Source organism: Theropithecus gelada, chromosome 8 (genome assembly GCF_003255815.1).
Source record: "Theropithecus gelada isolate Dixy chromosome 8, Tgel_1.0, whole genome shotgun sequence".
Lineage (NCBI taxonomy): Eukaryota > Metazoa > Chordata > Mammalia > Primates > Cercopithecidae > Theropithecus > Theropithecus gelada.
In genome coordinates this window covers 57,457,553-57,475,859 of record NC_037676.1, presented here as the reverse complement: position 1 = coordinate 57,475,859, position 18,307 = coordinate 57,457,553, and the positions used below count along the sequence as shown (strand labels likewise).

General features: G+C 39.9%; 1 protein-coding gene across 1 annotated transcript in view; it reads right to left on the bottom strand.

Moving 5' to 3' along the window:
- Positions 1-18,307, bottom strand: part of XKR4 (XK related 4) — a 404,304-nt gene that overhangs the window by 277,397 nt on the left and 108,600 nt on the right. The gene's annotated exons all lie outside the window — the stretch shown is intronic.

The following is an 18,307-nucleotide window of genomic DNA, read 5'->3' as shown; positions in this document are numbered from 1 at the left end:
TCCTATTTAGGACTATTTTTATTATCTTTCATCTCTAAGGCCATAAATGTAATAATCACAATCTCTGAAATACAATCTTCTGCTTCTGCTTTTTTTCGTGCTTTATTCAGTGTGTTAGCAACAGGTATGTGCTTGCTGCATTTTCTTAATCCAATATTAAAGGAAGGTATTTCAATGGGTTAAGGAGATGAGAGGCTAAAGCAAATGTGGGAAAAGTTCCTGAAAATGTCAGACTTCATGATTTTGTATTTTTTTTAAAATCACAGTTCAGGCATTTGCATACTTTCGGGGTATCCCCACCCCCCATGACAAATATGCAGTGTGACTGAACAATCAGGTCCACCTCAGTGTGGCAGGCCTCATGGCTCTGGCCATGTGATAAGACATGCTCTGCGTGCCTGGCATGTCCACACCTTTGCAAAGAACCCACTTCCTTTGCAAGCCTGTGCAGGCATGAGGCCATGCCCTTCTCCTGGCACAGGTGATGGGACCAAGTGCTGTCCCCTGACCTGCAAGGTAGCTATCCCTGGCCTGACTATAACTTTGACCTGGTAAAAAAATAAAAAAATAAAAAAGGATCAGATGGCCCTAGTAGGAATTTAGAATGAGATGAGAGACTAAGTTAGTAAAAGGACAAAGGACAAAAACCAGAAGACATGAGGAGTATAGATAAATTTTATTCATTGTAGAAAACTGGGGTGAAACTCTGAATTATTGCTGCAGAGATCAACAAAAATGCTCCAGTTCCTCCCTTTCTGAAGTCAGGTGTTATAGCTTTCCCTGGATTTCTGTGAGGCAGCTCTGTGTCCTTATAATGAATTCCCCCTTTCAATTGAGTGACTTTAATTTACAATCAGTTTTCTGGATCAAAACACAGAGTGTAAAGTGACCTCAAACCAGTTATCCAGCCCTCCAGATACCTACTTCCTCCCACGCAGATTCAACATCCTTCATTCCAGTCCATGCCCGCTTACAGTGGGCAGCAAAGACATAAATTAACATAGCTTCATAGCTTACAAAGGAGGCAGGAACAGAGTGGGCTATTAAGAGAACGAGGGTCACACACAGCCAGAACAGAGAGAGTGTAAGAGACCAAAATGCACAGCAGAAAGAATTATATGATGAAGGTGGGTCAGGCTGCAGAGAGCTCATAAACACACCCTGGTTGGTCCCTGATCTCCTCATTGGAAATGTGGGAAAACCTAAGACTTGGAGGGCAAGACAGATGCTCTCTTAAGAATAGGGAGGAAAATCATTCTGAGAATTTGATACATAATTATTGTTATTTTTTATTTAGCTCATGAGTAATTTTTGAAAAATGGGTTTTGCATTTAACGAAATGCTATTATGGGAAAAATTCAGGCAACTTTCAAGTTCTACGTGATTCTTTGTATGTTCATAAAAATTTCAAAAATTTGATGTTTCCAAAGCAGCCCCAAATATATAAAATGTCTAGGAAACTGACCACAATTTTAATTTTTCTTCTGTCTTTTTGATGTCTTGGGGAAAAAGTATCAAAATGATTATAGAGTATGATTCATCTTTGCATGCTTTCCAAGCCATCTGCAGGATACTAAGAGAATCACAATTTCTAAGCTGTGACTATATAGCTTGCTCCAAGTTCCAAACTGTGGCCTGGCAGCTGGGTGCTAATGGGCTCTTCCCAGCAGTGCACCCAGCTAATGGCCTCTTCCTGGCACTTGGTCAAGCATCACTAATGTCCGGCAAGTTGCCTGCCCACCCCAAAAGTGAGAATTCCACTTTACTATTTGAAGAGAGCTGTCCAGAAGTCCCTCCCCTTGGCCACAAGAGCCAGGGGACTTGGATGTACAACACAACAGAAAATGATTCCTGAGGGGCAAGATGTCATCTGTGGTCAAAATGACAAGATTGAGATGAGATTCCATTTTGAACCGTCCATGTCTTTCTTTTAGGAGCCCATCTATCAGTTTCATAGTGATGTCAATATCAAGGAAGTGTTTGTGAAGCTCTCAGTCACAACGAAATGAATCTGAGATGCTAATTGGCCCTCAGGTGGGAAATGTGCACAGGAATAGATTACAGCCAAGCATCTCAAGCTCTCTAAACTTTCTGCTCTTCATGTACACAGTGCAGGGAATCTCTCAAATTTAAGAGACTGGAGTGGAGTTTACAGGATTTGTAAGGACTTCCACTCTGCAGGAGGGATTCCCCACTCTAGACCCTGCATTTTTTTTTTTATTTAGCTCTTCCCAGATAGCACTGGAAATGTTTCCCTGCATTTATTTTTTATTTAGCTCTTCCCAGATAGCACTGGAAATCTGCAAAACAGACTCATGAGACTGCATCCATCTGCCAAGATTAAACATCCCGAGTCTGGTAATTCCTTTGAAAAAAAATATGATTGATCATCCCTTTCCCGTTTTTTTGTCTGTGCTACTTCAATTTGAACCCCATCTTGGTTGTGTGGGAAGGATGGGGCAGACTGGGGATAAAAACAAGCAGTGAGCCATGATCACTGCCCAGCCTGGGCAACTGAGTGAGAGCCCGTATCAAAATAAGATAAAAGCAAAAACAACAATATATGTTAAATCAATGGTTCCTTCATAGCTAAGTGAAATGGAAGGGCAGATATTCTATTATAATATGCTCCACACATGTACACTAAAACAATATATATGAAATGAATATTTTCATCATTTTGTCCTACTTTACCCAGGGTCTTCCCTGATGTCAAGCTAACTGCATGTAAATAAAGAAAGGTTTCAACTGCATACTTCAGTTCATTCCTCATATTCAGATGATAAATGCTTGCCTATAAGCCTCAATATTTTAATTTTAAGTTTATGAGACAGAAAGCTAGATTTAAGTGCATATATAGATACCACCTTTAATTAGGTAAACAAATCAATTTGAATACAGACTTTAGCAAAGGAGGAAACCTCATTATCATCAATTTCAAACTCTTCATTTTAAAGAGCCCGAAGGCAAGGCCTAAAGAGACCAGACAATGTGTCACATGCCTCTTAAGCAAAATCCCCAAAGCTCAGACACAATCAGACTGAGCAGCTGAAAGCAGGAGGAGAGATGAGTGTGGAAGGATGGACGGATGAAAGGACCGTGAGTTCTTGTTCAAGCTCTCTGCTGCTCCAAGCACCAGTGGCTTGGCAGAGACATTGTCACCAGCCAAGGAACCAGAACAAGGAGATGAAGGTGACCAGTGGTTTGAGCTTTTCATAAAAGCATTATTTCCAGTTATCATTCTATTACTTCTAGTTTTTCCTCTATTATGAGATTGTCATTCCTACTTTTTAAGATTAGAATGTAATGTCTCATCCATCTGGGCATGGTGGCTCATGTCTGTAATCCCAGCACTTCGGGAGGCCGAGGTAGGTGGATCACTTGAGGACAGGAGTTCGAGACCAGCCTGGCCAACATGGTGAAACCCTGTCTCTACTAAAAATATGAAAATTAGCCAGACATAGTGGCACATGCCATAGTCCCAGCTACTAGGGAGGCTGAGGCGGGAGGATTGCTTGTGCCTGGGAGGCAGAGGTTGTAGTGAGCTGGGCATGCACCACTGCACTCTAGGCTGGATGATGGGAGAGAAACCCTGTCTCCAAAAAAAAAAAAAAAGGGTCTCTTTCTAAAAGTAATCATTGCTACCATAGATTGTAATTTAAAACATGTCTGTAGTAGGAGAAATAAAAGTGATTCCCCTCCCTAGTTTTTTCTACTTTTGATTTTTTTTTTCTAATTGTTTTATTTACTGCTCTATCATATCTTAACATTCTCGGAAACCACTGCCTTAAGCCATAACGAGTCACTGGAGATTTTTAAATCAGGGAGTAACATGAACAGAGAAGTAATTTGAGAAAATTAATTGTTCTTTAGTGGATAGTATCAACTTTAGTGGGAAGAAAATGGAGTCAGGAAGCGTGCTTAGAAAATGATTACAACACAACCCACATAGAATGAGAGAAATGGCAGGAAGGCCCACAACAAAGGACACCAGGCAACGGATGAGCAGAGCAAAGACGATGCCAAGGCCTCGAGCCAGGTGCCCAAAAGAGGCATGAGTTACACAGGCACCAGGAAAATCTGAAGAAGGAATTAGAAAAAAAAAAAAAAAAAAAGCTAATTAACAATAGTTATACTGGCTTTGAGGATATGGTAGATGCATAAGTGAGAATGTCCAGCTGGAGCTGGCAATGCAAGACCAAGCTTCTGTAGGGGGGCCACGGTGATCCTATGGGAAAACCCACATAAATGTAGTAGATGCAAGAAGAGAGACACACAAGGCACCAAGGACTGGAGACTGTAATACATCCTTGACAGAAGGGAAGGAAGCAGACAGTGAAGGAGACAAGTGAAGTGGAGAAACTCAGGAGGAATCGGAAGTTTTTACATGAAATAAATAATGTCCAATTCCTTCCTCTCTTAACTATATCCACCCATGCACTATTCATCCTCCATCCAGCCGGCCATGCAACTGTCCATGGAGCACTTCCTGTGCTCTGAAGGAGACAATCAGGTTTCTGGGAAGGCAGTGCCAGCTGAGGCCTGTGCCTCAACTGCGTCAGCTCTGTGTCTCCCAGCTGTCTCTTTCCTTCACTATCCTCTTTTGCTCCACAGCCTCTGGTCCTGTCCAGGAGCATTGGTCAGAGGTGCTGTGCGGAAATCAACACAGGGTGGACAGCTAGTGCTGTCAGCCGGCCCCTTTCAGAGAGTGGTCAGGCTCTGCGGCTGCCTGCGTTACAGACAGGATGGATTTAAGCAGCCCCATCAGAAGCCTGCTAGAGCAGGTAGGCTGGGTTTGGGAACCTGGTCACAGATATATGACAACATCCTCCAGTCAGGGACAGCAGCTCCCTTTGCAAAGGTGTTTTGTTGTTGTTTTGTGTTCGGTTTTGTTTGTTTGTTTTTCCAGTTCTTTAGAAAAACATCAGCTGAATGGAAGGGAACCCCATGGTCTGGGTTGTTCAGAGGCTTTTCTTTTAATAAATCCCCTAATCCAGAATCACATTTTAGAGACAGAAATAGAAGAGAGAATGTGTGTGTGTGTGTATGTGTGTGTGTGTGTACATACACACATATACATACATTTCAACACATATTTAATGAACCATGCAAAATGGAAACAAAGTAATTACAACCGTGGTGAGCTATGAGGAATATAGACACGGCACTACTACATAAAGAAGAACAGGAGGAGGCCAGCAGCAGATTGCCTCCTGGTTTTATAGAAGCAGGTGAACGTTTTATTAAATTCCTTATATTGTTACATGTTTTAAGTGATTTCTTCAATTAAATTGCAAATAGTAACATTACATTGATTTTTTTTTCTTTGTGGTGAATTTAACTATTGGATTTAATTATTCCATTTATTCTTCACATATGTGCCTAAGGCTTCTGAGAATGAGAACTTGTAATAAGTCAAATAAATAATGCATAATAAATAAAGACATTCTTAAATGATACTAGGTTAAAATTTGACTTTCCTTAAAAATGATTTCTTATAGATTCATCCTCTTTAGATGAACAGTAGTTATTTTTTATTAAGTGGTTCTTTTTGATATCTAATATGTTTAGCAAATTGTACTTAAGGATTGCATTGTGAAATGCATGAAAGCTATGCATGCCTTCTGTCTCTATTGTGACGATCTCAGTTCCCACATGGCAGCTCTGCTAAAAACAGTAATGACATGGCCGGGTGCAGTGGCTCATGCCTGTAATCCCCGCACTTTGTGAGGCCGAGGTGGGCGGATCACCTGAGGTCAGGAGTTCGAGACCAGCCCGGCGAACACGATGAAACCATGTCTCTACTAAAAATACAAAAATTAGCCGGGAGTGGTGGTGCATGCCTATAATCCCAGCTACTCGGGAGGCTGTGGCAGGAGAATTGCTTGAACCCGTGAGGCAGAGGTTGCAGTGAGCCGAGATCATACCACTGCACACTGTCCTGGGTGACACAGCAAGACTCCATCTCAAAAAAACAAACAAACAAACAAATAAACAAAAACCAGTAATAACATTGTGTGGCACACAGAGAACCAACAAAAGCTGTGGATTCACAGAACAGCCTGAGCTGCACATTCCTGATCATGTCCACAGTAGGGAGGAGTCCCTGGGCTGCACTGAATGTCCCACTCACACAGGGGTGGCTGTCACAGATCTGTGCTCTCAGCACTTGCACCCCTTTCTTCTGTTGTCCCCACCTGGTCTCAGGCTGTCTCTGCAGAAGTGCCACCCAACTGTCCCGCTGTAACCATGAGTCAGGCAGCTCAGCTAGGACCCTTTCAAGAGTCAGGCAGCTCAGCCAGGGCCCTCTCAAGGTTTATTAGTTCAAACAATTAATTTTACTCCCATATTTTAAGGAAGAGACAGTGACTATCTTTGAATGGAAGTGGAGAGCGCCTGGCCTTGGACTCAGACACACCTGATTGGTGCACTGACTCAACCTCTGGCTGGATGAGCACCTCTTCCTCCTCATCTGAGAAACGAATGGCAACTCTTACCAAGCAATGTCATTGGCAGGGTAGTGAGCAAGTGTTGGTACCACCGGTGCTCAGTCTTGGGCCTGCCTTGGTCCTTCAGTGGTTCTTTATAGAATGAAACCATGATCTGGAAATTGTATCTGTTGACTAAGTAAAGATTTTCAAGTCTTTGTGCACAGTGTAGAGGGATCATCACATCTTTCAGCTATGATAACAACATCTATAATTAGTTGAGGCCTGCCTTGCTCATAGTGTAGGGAACAACATAGATGAGAAAACCAACAGCCACGCTGGCATGTGCTAAACACCACGAGGACTCTATGCTCAGGGTGCACTGGCAGAAGGTGGGGGCTGCCACCACACACAACAGGGTGGGGGATGGTGTTGCGGTGTTCCAGAGGACTTCTTGAATGAGAGTATGTCTGGGAATACACAGGTAAGTAAGAGTGAGTCGGGCGTGTTGGTGCATTTTAGGAAGCAGCCATATAGGAAGGGCAAGCTGATTAAGGTCCTCGTAGGTTTTGTTCAGTCTCCTGACTTTCTTTTTTTTTTTTTTTTTTTGAGACGGAGTCTCGCGCTGTGTCACCCAGGCTGGAGTGCAGTGGCGCGATCTCGGCTCACTGCAAGCTCCGCCTCCCAGGTTCAGGCCATTCTCCTGCCTCAGCCTCCGAGTAGCTGGGACTACAGGCGCCCGCCACCACGCCCGGCTAGTTTTTTTCGTATTTTTAGTAGAGACGGGGTTTCACCATGTTAGCCAGGATGGTCTCGATCTCCTGACCTCATGATCCGCCCGCCTCGGCCTCCCAAAGTGCTGGGATTACAGGCTTGAGCCACCGCGCCCGGCCAAGTCTCCTGACTTTCTTCTCAACAGTGATGGATAGCTGGCAGAGGCTCCTGGGTAAGAGGATAATGGGATCAGACTCATGTTTGAGGAAGATACTCTACTGTCAGTGGTAAGATTCTTCAAACAAAGGGTATTAAAGAAAGGTGGGAGGGTAAGATCTGTTAGAAGGTGATTTCAGCAGTCCGGGCAAGAACAATGAGGGCATGAACTAGTTTAGTGACAATGGGGATGAGGAGGAAAGGCAGAGTTGGGAAGTATTTAGGAAGTAGGACAGGTCACACTGGATGGCTTGTCGGACTTCAGGAGTTCTAAGGAGGAAGGAGGAATCTCGGAGAGATTTCTAAAAAAATGGGTTGGGAAGATAGATTTTTTCACTTAATAGGATGCATACATCTTGTCCCTACCTCCAGCCCCACCACCATTCTCCTGGACATTCAGTGTAAAAATGCTTCATTCTCTGAGTCAGCAATCATGTCACAGGTCACAGGCCGTGTGAAAGCCCTCCTTTACCATGCTTTTAACTTCACACGTAGCAAAGTTTCTCCTTCAGCCTGACTTATATGTTCAATCGCCTACTGAGAGTGCATTTTCTCTTCTCCATGAATTAAGGCACACAATTATAGACCTGAGAAAAGATTTATACTCTTGCTTTCATTCCGAAGTTCATTAAACCACATTTCTGGCATTTCCTGTCTCCTTTCATGAATCCTCAAATAAATTCTATTTTGCTAATCTTTGTATTTAAAGGTATGATTGACCTAGCTCATCAGCGTATGGACTTTGAGGTTCTTGGTTACATTTTGAAGGATTTTTTTCTTTTTAAATGCTGACTCATCGATCGTTTTGGCCCAGACATTCATGTGGACCACATTCGCTGTGGATGCAAAGTGGGCACCCTGGTCATGGATGTTGTTGTCTGGGCCAGACAGAGGCAAGGGACCTAAAACTTTGGCCTTCATGGTCCTGGCCAAATCTGGTCACCAAATGCCCCTTATACTCTTCACTTCTTACAGAACAAAACAAACTTCCCTACTCAACAAAAGCAAACAAACTAAAACACTTGACACATTATAATAATACATTTTATGTGGAGTATCTAGTTTCACTTACTGGTTGGCGCCTGTCTCTAAAATTCTCTAGGAAACAATCATCAGCACCATGCAGGGCAATGTTATTTTATTCAAAACAACCACTCATTGCATTCAGACAAACTTGATGTGCATATGTTCATGTGGGCATTCACTAAGAATGTGATGGTTTCATGCATAGTTCTGCATCTGGCTCTGGATGAATTATGACCAAAATGAAAACAGACGACTAGGCTGGCCTTGTGGGTCACTGTTAAATCCACCATCTGTCTCCACAGGAGGAGAAGGGTTCCATAGATGTTTCCAGGCATAGAATGTCATTAATAGGACCATTGATCACTGAGCACCATGATGGGGTCAATGATAGCAATGATCCTATTATACAGCCTGTTTAGACTGTGGGCAATGTAAAATGGCTAATAGGCAAAGAACACCATATTAACTCTTTATATAATCTAGCCCACCTAAAGTATAATTTCTAAATGTTACAATTGTGTTATACAATGCATATATTTATCTGTAAGTAACTGTTTATCCTATAGAGTTAGTCCTCATCTTTTAAAAGTGTACATTGTGAATTGAAACATTATATCCTACCAAAATTAAAAATAGCCAAATGAAGAAGTAAAAGAGTCAGGCAAGTTTGTAAAATGGGGAATATGCATAGTCACACTGTGTGACATTACGTTGCATAAATACGAAATGAGACACAGGTTTTTACTTGAATAGCTTAAGGAAAGCACAGGGAATGTAAGTTTTATATTATGTTTTATTCTAAGTATTTATAATGTACTAATAAGCTTTAAAATTATTTTACTTAATTCACAATGCCATATACCCAAATCGACATATGTATCATTCATTAATTAGTAACAGAAAATACCTAATTCTTATTTTTAAGGTCCTTTAACTCCTTCAGTGCTTCTGAAATCACGTACAGCAAATGCCATTATTTGAAACCAATGTTTCCATAGAACAAGAAATGCCATAAAGCAACATTTAGATAATATAATCTAGCATTTTCCAAAATGTTAACCATAGGATAATAAACATTTAGGATTCTTTGTAGGAAAAAATAATGTACAGTTAAATGAGTTTAGGAAATTTTACATGATACATCTCTCAGTGACCCTCAATGCACTTGGGAAATGAAATTTGCCAAATTTGTTTAACCCAGTACTTCATTAGGCTATTCTTTTTTATCCCGCAATATTGAACATTAAATTCTCGTGAAACTAACGTTCCATGGAGCCCACTTTTGAAAGTGCTATTTTTAAAAAGTTTATAGCTTAAATCAATTGTAGAGAGTCAAGAATAATTAAAAGTAAATGACAGAGTTGAGAGTGAACTAAGTCATATGACAAAATCATCGAGTCTGTTCTGTAGACTACACGAGAGCCAAACATCATTTAATTTTCTATCTTAATATATCCATTTGTAGATTCTAGAATTGCTTCAATGAAGGGTAAACTTCCTTTCAAGACACAACTGCAATTATCTATATTCTTTGACAATTATCCATATTCTTAATTCCAAGATTTGCTAAATTGGACTCAATTAATGGGAACTAATTTTAAAAGGTAGAAATTTAATATCTCTGGGCAAATGAGAACCAGTATGAAATAAAAAGAAATAGGATAATCAGTACCTGACAGAATAAGAGGATAGAATTCTTAGAGGAAGGAGGCAAAAATGAAGAGGGAGAGAGGAGGGAAAAAGAAAATGCAGAAAAAGCAGATGTATATATTTATGCACATTTAGTTATGCTATGTTCTTTCCATCTCACTAAATGTAAGACACATAGGTTTAAATAATATTTTTCTGCAAGTTCAGTAATTTATTTTAGAGTTGTCTTTCTCTCCTCTGATTCCTTTCCTTTTCTGCTAGTGAGCAAGTCTATTCTTTCTGCTCATTAGCAGAAAAAATAAAGAGAAGTTTGGTGAAGAATCACACAGCTTAATCTTATCATGTCCAAAACCCAACTATCTCTCTTCAGCCCCAAAAATCTGTTGCCCTCCAGCGAAAGGTAACAGTATCTGTCTGCTTAAGTACCCATGACAAAAATCTAGCCTTCACTCTAAACATTTTTAATTATTTTATCTCTATATTAAATCAACTAACAACTCAAGCAGTTGTTTAAGGATGTTTAGAGTGAAGGTGAACAATCATATTTTTCATTCTACTCCAAACGTTTAGAGGAATTTCAACTACTTTCTAGAAATGCATTGGAAAAATTTTAGCTACTTTCTAGAAATGCAGAATGAAAGAAATACAATTATTTACTTTACCAATTTTGATACAATCCTATTCTATATCACTTTCTTAAAGTGTCAAATGTCTGAACTCCATTTGGACTGTAAACTGGAGTAGGGTACAATGTCACATTTTTATCTTGTAAGTTTCCACAGTGTCCCATATATTACTGAACACAAAACAGTATATTACATACTTTTGGTATAAATAGATTCAGAATAATTCTAATACAAAACCAGAGTACAAGAGAGGTCTTCCATGGGAGGCATCTATAGATCTGGAGAAGTGAAGGGTTAGAAGACTAAGAAATCTTATCTCAGTTATGCCAACATCGGACCCTGGCTATCATTTCAACTCTTGCAAGAATGACAGACATAAAGACATACGTAGTTGACATCCACTGGTTCTGCCTGTCCAGACTTGCCTGTGCTGATAGCATCACGGTTTTTCTTTGAGAACCTAACTTTGCCTCCCCATGCTTGCAGTCTTGACCTCAGTCAGGTGCTCTTTCCTCTCCTGGACAAGAGAGGGCCATAAAATAAAGAGCAGCCAGTCAGATGCTCTTTTCTGGGAATCTGAACAGTGACTGGAGCCAATTCAACCTCATGATGTTGCACTAAAGACATAGTACCCTACATCTACCACTTTGACTCTGGAAGCTGGCTGGCTCCTGCCCTTTCTGCGGTGTGAATGACCTTATATTCTAAAAAAAAAAAAAAAAAAAAAAAAATTCCTCTCCCTTAAATATATTACCTGTAATCATTTACACAAAATTGACAGAGAATCAAAATGTCCTCAGAGAACCAAACTTCCTTGTATATACATGTGTAGTGAGGGTTTCATTCACTCATTCCATCATTCAACATGGATGTACCAGAGAATTTATGCTGGGAACACAATCGTGAATAAGACAAAGTTCTACTTTTATGGATCTTTCATTTTGAAGAGGCAGAAATAAGGACATAAGCAAATGAATAAAATATGTATGGATTGCTGTTAATGTTATGAAGGGAATTAACAAAGAATCATCGTAATGGTCTACTTTAGATTCAGTAACTGAGAAGACTGTGAGGTTGACAAAACCTTCCTCACTAAGGAGACTGTGGCATGTCATGGCTGAATGTCAGTGGCTTTATTGGAATATGGTCTTCATATAGTATTTTTTTTAAACTGTGGACAGTGACCTATTCAGGAGTTTAAAAATCAATTCAGTGAGCTGTGACCAGTCTTTTAAAAGTGCAACTGGACAGAATAGAATAGACTGGAGAAGTAGAGCAGAGCAGAATGGGGAAATATCAGAGAACATCACCCACAGGAAAGGTGAGTATTTCATTAAACTTTTGTTTCCATGGGTCATGGTTTAAATGAGTTTGAAAAACATGATCTAAGAAAACATCTGAGAAGACAGAAACCACACATGCTACAACTAACAGTACCAGGACAAAAGTCTTAAGCAAGGACGGGAAGGTCGAGAAGAGGATGAACCCACATCTCAGGGTTACTAAGTGGGCAGGGGGCACTCTCTGGGACAGGAAACATGCAGGGCCCATGGACTCAGTCTCCTGGGACAGACTAGTTGTAAGGAAGAATTCACTCATTCCAATTCAACAAATACAGAGTAGAGAATCTATTCTGTGGCTAGTCCTATATCTGGTGAGACAGGTGGACTCACCCTCCTCTTTCCTCATGAGCTGATGGCTGGGGTTGGTGGCTGGAGTGGGACAGTGTCCGACCATTGGTGTCACCCAAACCCCAGCTGACAGAGGAAAACTTGTCCTGTGAGACCCTCTGGAGAAGGGACTGTAAGAGCGAGTGAGTCCGGTGAGGAACTGTGGCACTGAAGCACCCTGGAAGAGCTCACATCTCCCTCCCCATCACTGTACTGGGGAGGTTGCTGAAGAGAGTGATGGGCGTGGCAGAGGGAACTTCCTGAGCTCAGCCAAAGAATGATAGTGACAATGCAAAGAGGGTCACCAAGGTGTAGTTTGAGCACCACAAAGTTCCCCCAAGGACATCTGAGCCCTAAGGTGAGGATCGCCTTGGCTTTTACCATCAGAAACATCAGGGTGCAAGCCAGGGCCTCCAGCATGTGGGGCAGGAAACCACCACACCCTGCTTTCAAGGCAGGGGCTGCCCAGGAAAGCAAATGAAACCTGTGGGGACCTTACAGCATAAAATGAGATAGTCTCGTTGACTTTCTTAGCAACAAAGACTGTCATTATTGTTGCTTTATCCCTATTTTACCACACCTCTTTAGAGATTAGGTTGACATAATTCATCTGTGACCCAGGTTCATAAAACACATTGTCGGCTTATCTTACATAGTTTTTGTGTTGTTTTATCCACGGGTTGACAGGCAAGAAAAGTAAGAAAAAACCTAGAAGACTCTTCCAGAAGGACTACTCCAACCAGCAGGGCTGGGCTCCACATTGGCCGGCCAGCCTTGCAAGTCCTAGTGTTCCAAGGCCACTCAAATCAAATCTTGGCTGGCAATGATTCTCAGAACATATAAGCCAATGCGGATATGGGAGGAACAATAGGTATCTCTTGAAAGAGATCATCATTGGACATGGATTGCAGGTGAGGGGAGGTCTGGCCACATTGAACCATTAGTATAGTATCTACCACGAACGTGGAGCCTACTATATGCAAGTCACTGTATTAAATACTTTAGATCTAATCCTTATAACAATCCTATACATCAATGTCCTCATTTAAGAGATTATGATTAAAGATTAAAATGGAGATTACCTATTTCAAGATCACCTACTCAGTAAATGGTAATGCTAGAACCAGATACTGGGTGGAAGAGAATGGAGGTCTCAGCTTCTGGGGAAAAAGGAGATGGTAAGACCTAGAAGGTGGTCGGAGTTCAAACCAAACTGGCTGGGTTTGAGAGCAAAAATGTGTGAAGTTCAGTGGGAAGGTCCCAGTGTGAGAGCTTTGAGAGTCTATGGAGTCCATTTCAGTCACATTGGGACTTGCCCCACTTCCTCCAGAGCCAGGTTTGATGACTAGAGGCTCAGGAACTGTAGACTTTAGTCTTGAAGCCTAGTTGGTGCTAGAACAAACAGACAATGCTATATCTTTTTAAACATTTTAAAATTTGTTTTATATTCCAAGAAAATTTAATATTTATGTTCACTTTCATTGGCATTGCAGCATTTGTATAAGATGTTTAATGTCCAAAAAAGACTTACTTGCTTCCTTTCTCTTGTGGGATATAATTGCACATTTTCAGAGCATTTACATTTGTTACACTTAATCATTTGTTTATTCTATTCATTTGATTACACAGGCCAAAAAATGAAATCTGTAGTTTTCAATGCTATCGTACATTTAAAACATCATTTATTTTTAATTGATCAACAATAATTGTGTATATTTATGGGATGCAAAGTGATATTTTATCTATGCATACATTATAGAAAGATTCAATAAACCTAATTGACATATCTATCACCTCACCAATTTCTCATTTTTTTTGCAGTGAGAATATTAAAAATCTATTTTTTAGCAATTTTGAAACATACAATATATTATTATTAACTATGGTCATCATAGTGCAATAGATCACAAAATCTTATTCTTATAAAATGCCGGATTAGTGCCCATAAAAAATCCATTGCTTAAACATGGAATCCCAGAACATTTTCAGAGTATATATGTGAAAAAAAATGCATAGGAGAAACTTCCAACTTTTCTCTTTCCTTAAAGCGCCCTTAAAACAGAAGATATGTAAAAGGTTTAACTTTATTTCTAAGCCCTTGTCACCAAAGCAAAGGGAATAGAAAGATTATAAGAAAGCAAACATCTGTAGAATAGCTTACATTTATATGAGCCTCAGATTAGGATTCTTAAAAAAATTTTATTTCACTGGGAGTCAACATTGGTTGGCTCTAAGAAGGGGTGGGGAGAGGCTGTTGGTTTGCAAGACTTAAGGTCCATTTCTGATTCATCAGAAGTGGACTGAAGAGAGGATATCATTCATTATGCAGAGACATGCTTCTCAGAGTCCAGACAAAATAACTGAGGTATTTTAGTTTTTGGAGCCCCTCGGTAAGCAGATCAATTTTAAGAGAACTTGGACAGACTGAAAACCAGTAAGACTCACTTCCTCCGCCCTGCCCCAACCTGCCATGCTCCCGTGGAGAGCTCAGTTACACAGGAGTTGTGTAATCCAAGCCTTGGGGAGCCTTTGCCAAGAATGAATTGCTACTCTCAGCATGAACTGCAAACATCTGAGTGAAGTGGGAAGAGCAGATTCTGAATGGGAAAGGAACAAAGATCCATCGCAGGGCCATGAATGAATCAGCTATCATTTACTATTTAAGGGCCCGGCAAACAACAATGCTTTTGACAGGTACCTTAGACATTACCGCCATTTCCTGTAATTACTGAGAGATGATGAGAACTGAGCACCTGATTGCTTGGGGAATGGCTCACAGAAACCCAACTCTAACAAGGGATTCATGACTGTCCTTTTTTTTAGATGTTTATGCCAGAATAAAGAACAAAGGCCCCTCTATCTTACAAAATTAAAAAAAAAAAAAAAAAAAAGACCGCTTCTAGAATTTGATTTGAGGATCTAAAATTTTGCTGGGTGGGCCTGTAAGACAAGTATCTTTCTGAACCGTGGAGGTGTTTCAAATGCCTGCTCTTGTGTGCATCTCAGATGTGAGAACAATTCCTACAGAACACTAAACAGCTCTTCATAAGCCAAGTAATGACACTGAGCAGATGAGAGGAATGCTCTTTTGTGCAGAAATGTAACAACATCTCCAAAACGGTAGAATCATTATCTACTGTTTGTTCACATTTATACTTACTTCAAAGAATATGATAACTTGCTATAAAGGTGCCTTGTGACTGAAAACTGAAATGTACTGTAAGGTTTATATCACAAGGAAAAACAAAACCTATGGGCCCATAAACATTGGAACTATTTTAAAATCCATTTTCACAAAAGATGTAAAACTCTTCCTATTTCTTATAACTTAAGAGGGAGTGTTTGCAATGATTTGAAGACCAGTTTTTAACCGTTAAATTTAATTCTGTTGGTAATTTTTGTTTATTTTTATCACTCAAAATCTGTGCAGGACAAATGTATATTAGACAGTGTCTCAGTCTCTTCTGATATGTGAATAACTCCCACTTAAATTGTAGCGCATTTTGCTTCATATTATGTTTCATAGAGAATTGAGTTTCTTGCTAAGTGCAAACTGAAATGCTTCCTTTTCCTAGGGAAAAAATGTGCTTTGGTTTTGAAGGATAATAACCACATATCACATGACATAATTATTATCACTTGTTACAAAAATGGACTTCCATAATACAGATGTGAATTCAAACCTCCGCTTTTATAGCTATAAGACATTGTGCAGATAATTATTCTTTTTTGGCTTTAGTTTTTGTATCTTTGCAGTAAGTAAAGTAATATGTAGCTTACTAGTTCTTGTGAAGAGTAAATGAGATAACATTTGTTGAATGCTGGCCCACAGTTCCCTTTCTCCATCTCCTATTATTTTTTTGAGACAAACAGCCTTGAAACATCCAGTCAAAAAGGAAAGGAGAGAGGCACAGGGAAGAATTATAAAAGACCATCTATTATCATTGTTGTTTGCTTTTGCCATCGAAGTACTGGATAGAACAAAGTCTTCTTGTATGTTTATCTTTGCTCTTCTTACTTTTTCCCCCATCAGAGGTAACTATTATCTTGATTCATATTTATGATTTTATTGTCATTGCAAAGCAGTCTTCTGAGAATGTATTTACCTGTGTGTGTGTGTCTATCTATCCATATCTATCTATCTATCTATCTATCTATCTATCTATCTATCTATCTATCTATCTATCTATCATCTATNATCTATCTATCTATCTATCTATCTATCTATCTATCTATCTATCTATCATCTATCTATCTATCTAATCTGTCTTCCTATGTACTTTTGATCTCTGTAAAAAAGGGTATTATACTTAGCTGGACTTCAGCAACCAGCTTGTATCCACAACTCTTTTGCTTATAGTTGTCAATGATTCATTTTTTTCTTTTGAGTAATAGTCCATGCTTTGAATATACCACAAAATTTGCGAGAGTATCTCTGGGCTGTATATTCCCTCAGGAATGCAATGGTCACATGTTTAACTTGATGCGATAAAGCCAGATTATTTTCTAACATGGTGTACCAATTCACACTTACTGGCAGTATGGGGATCTTATGGCTTCCAATCTACTCTAGTGCTCAGTATTACCAGACTTCTTAGTTTTTGCCAATCCTGAGGATATAAAGTGGTGTCACTTTGTAGTTTAAATTTGAATTTTGCAGATTACTAATGTAGTTTAGCATATTTTCATATGTTTACCAGCCATTCATTTGTTTTTTCGGTGAAAGGATTATCCATGTCTTTTTGTTTTGTTTTGTGTTTGAGATGGAGTCTCTCTCTGTCACCCAGGCTGGAGTGCAGTGGCGTGATCTTGGCTCACTGCTAGCTCCGCTTCCCAGGTTCATGCCATTCTCCTGTCTTAGCCTCCCGAGGAGCTGGGACTACAAGCGCCTGCCACCACACCCGGCTAATTTTTTGTATTTTTAGTGGAGATAGAGTTTTACCATGTTGGCCAGGATGGTCTGGATCTCCTGACCTCGTGATCCACCGCCTCAGCCTCCCAAAGTGCTGAGATTACAGGTGTAAGCCACTGAGCCCAGCAAGGACTATCCGTGTCTTTTGTGCATATTTCTTTTCAGCGTTTTTTGTCAAAAATATTTATTTGCAATTCTAATGCTTTCTTATTTTTATATATGGCCATGACTTGTTTTTCCATTATCCTTATGGTTTTTGTTTTTTTTTTTATAAATAGAACTTCTTAATTTTAATGCTGTTGAACTCATCAACGTTTTGTGGCTAGTAATTTTTTTTTTTTTTTTTTTTTAGATGCAATTTCACTCTCATTGCCCAGGCTGGAGTGCAATGGTACAACCTCAGCTCACTGCAACCTCCGCCTCCCAGGTTCAAGCGATTCTCCTGCCTCAGCCTCCCAAGTAGCTGGGATTATAGGCATGTGCCACCATACCCAGCTAATTTTGTATTTTTAGTAGAGACAGGGTTTCTTCATGTTGGTCGGGCTTGTCTCGAACTCCCAAACTCAGGTGATCAACCCGCCTTGGCTTCCCAAAGTGCTGGGATTACAGGCGTGAGACACCGAGCCCAGTCTCTGGCTAACAATTTTTATTATATTTTAAAAATCCTTCTCTACCCTAGGTTCATAAAAATATTACTCTACATTGCTCAATTTTAATTCCTTGGTCACTAGGGCTTGAGAGCAAGCAGGGCATGTGCCACCTCATTTGCTTCTCCAGGAGAGTTTTGGCAATACTTGCTTTTTTGCCCCCATTTCCCTTCCATATACATTTTAGAATCAATTTGTCAAATTCCTGTGAAAGTACTCTATGGATCTGGATTACATTTTCCTTGATCAATTTGTAGAGAATTGATAATGCATGATTTTTAATTTTCCTATCCATGAGTATAGTATATATCCACTTAGTTCCTCTGTAAAAATGTCCAATGACTTATAAGATTTTTCCGTAATTGTCTGGTTTATTTTCGTCATATGTATTCTTCTTTAGTAACTTACGTGTTTAGAT